Source organism: Penaeus vannamei, chromosome 11 (assembly GCF_042767895.1).
Source record: "Penaeus vannamei isolate JL-2024 chromosome 11, ASM4276789v1, whole genome shotgun sequence".
Taxonomy (NCBI): Eukaryota; Metazoa; Arthropoda; class Malacostraca; order Decapoda; family Penaeidae; genus Penaeus; species Penaeus vannamei.
This window is the reverse complement of record NC_091559.1, coordinates 70,001-72,500: the sequence shown is the minus strand read 5'-3', so window position 1 is coordinate 72,500 and position 2,500 is coordinate 70,001. Positions and strand designations below refer to the sequence as shown.

The 2,500-nt window shown below is 41.0% G+C and overlaps 1 protein-coding gene across 2 annotated transcripts in view; it reads left to right on the top strand.

Annotated features, from left to right (window-relative positions):
* LOC113826622 (ras-related protein Rap1) overlaps positions 1 to 1,427 on the top strand; it is a 339,622-nt gene extending 338,195 nt beyond the window's left edge. For both annotated transcript variants that reach the window (XM_070126863.1, XM_070126862.1), the window contains one exon: positions 1 to 1,427. This exon is cut by the window's left edge and continues 1,004 nt beyond it. The gene's annotated coding sequence lies outside the window, so the exon portion shown is untranslated.
* The last annotated feature ends 1,073 nt before the right edge of the window (positions 1,428 to 2,500 follow it).

Below are 2,500 nucleotides of genomic sequence, written 5' to 3'. Positions count from 1 at the left end.
CGCCTCCCTCAGGGGCCGGGGGATCTAACACACACACACACGCACACGCACACGCGCACACACACACACACACACACACACACACACACACACACACACACACACACACACACACACACACACACACATATATATATATATATATATATATATATATATATATATATATATATATATATATATGTATATTAACGTATATGTATGTATATAGATATAAATGTATTTGTGTGTGTAGGTGTACATATACATACGTACGCACACGCACACTCATATACGCTCACACTTACACAAAGTAATGAATATACATACATACGTAAAATACACTTGTGTATGTGTGTAAGCATGTGTGTGTGTGTGTGTGTGTATGCATGTATGTACGTATGTATGCATATACATACATTCAGCATATGAAGAAGAAAAAAAGTATGTATATACATATATAGACACATTTATAAAATCCACAACATTAAAATTGAAGAAAGCTGCGCCCCACTTGGCCCTTGGCATCCCGAGAACAAACACCAATCCGGCTTACCCTTAACCGGCCTTCCTTCCCAACCGGAACCCACAGGACACGAAGAGGTGAATGGCGTCCTGTTACATGATAAAAACCGACCTGGTTGCTCTGTGCCGGAGACCTCGCCAGCGCGGTCTCGGACCAGAGGACCTACTTATAAGACGGTATTTTTAGGACTCTCTCGCACTCCGCTCGCCGCGACAGCAGGAGTCGACGCACCTGACCTCCTCCTTGGCTGCGGCTCTCCTCGGCCTCTCGTTTCGCCTCCCTTCGGTTGACACTCACGCGGAAGCTGTTCTTGTCTTCTTCACGTGTCTTTAAAGGCAACTGGAATAATCTTGGGTTGAATTATGTTTATTGATACTGATAAAAAAAAAATGATGTTTGGTAGAAAAGCGATGATAAGTATGAAGTAGGGACAGATAATGTCAAATTGAAGAAAAAGGAAGGTGTTTAAGTGTAACAACTTTTCTTTCGACGATAAACTACACCAATGATGATTCATATTATAGCAAGTGGTGCTAAAAATTGTCCAGAGAAAGAAGAATGATAAAAAGATGATAGAAAAAAAACATGATCTATAATACCATACTTAACATATCTCGTGTAGGCTAAGTGAACCAGCAAAAGAATCCAATTTACTTTACCGTCAATATATGCAACTTTGGCCCTTGTCAGTTAGCGAAATTATGTGTTATATATTTATTATTATCCTGAAGCAAACATTCCTTCCTTTGTGGGAATATCTGTGGTCGTTGAGGGTGTTTTGTGCGAGTTAGTAAAGTTTACAAAGTTTAAGTGTAATGATAAACTTCTCCTAGTGATTAAACGTAATTATAAGTTTATCACCAAACTGTGTTGCGTCAGTTGTTTGTACAGTCAACAAAAATATTAAAATTATATAACCATACTTTTGTTTTCTTCCTTTCACTTTCCTTATTGAAAGAGTGCATCTTTGGAAAATGATTCTTGATATGGCTTCGATATAAGATTACATATTTCAGTTTACCCTTTGCACTCTCTCCCATTCGCACAAATAAAATGTGAATTATTATCTTGAAAAATGAATAGTTTTGTAATTGCACCGATCATTATAAAGCAATCAGTCAGCTCTGGGAAAATTGCAGATATTACTACTATGAGGCTGATGATAACTATGTTGGTGATTGCATTTCGATAAAATAGAATGATATACTATTCACATCATTACAGTCCTCATCCAGAGAGAGAGAGAGAGAGATGAAAGAAAGAAAGAGAGAGGAAGAGGGAGCGAGAGAGAGAGAGAGAGAGAGAGACAGACAGACAGACAGACAGAGAGAGAGAGAGAGAAAGAGAGAGAGAGAGAGAGAGAGAGAGAGAGAGAGAGAGAGAGAAGGATATGAGAGAGAGAGAGAGAGAAAGGAGAGAGTGCGTAAGAGGCGCATACCTCCTCTTTTGGTACAGCTGGGCAGAGGGATGCCTGCATACGGCTTAACTCTTAATTCTTAAGAGTTTACACACAAGTTATAATGAACGCGATGCGAGCGTCTGGCCCGCGCTAGGTGGTTCCCGCAGCGGTCCAGACCCGGAGGGAACTTGGCTAAGTTCCTCTCTGTCTGTCTGTCTGTTGCGACCAGGCAACTTGGTCGCATGCTTGCAAGTCCAAGCTACGTGGTTCCACGAGGGATCCATACCCCGCTTGCGCTCCTAAAATAACCAAGCGACACCTGCTTCAGCTAGCGTCCTTCGTCTATATGGGCGACGCGGTTTGATCCAGCCTCGCTCGCTCCTTTGATACGGCCAGACAGCGTGTAATCCAGCTATATCTATATCTAATTACTATATGATACACACATATATATAATCTTACATGTTTGTCACATACGTATCTTCACACATACATATACATATGCATATACGCCTGGCCATTGCTTCCCCTGTTTATTCCTCTCTTATTGCCACACCAGACATTCCAATGTCGTGTTGTCTATCTCTTCCACAAGA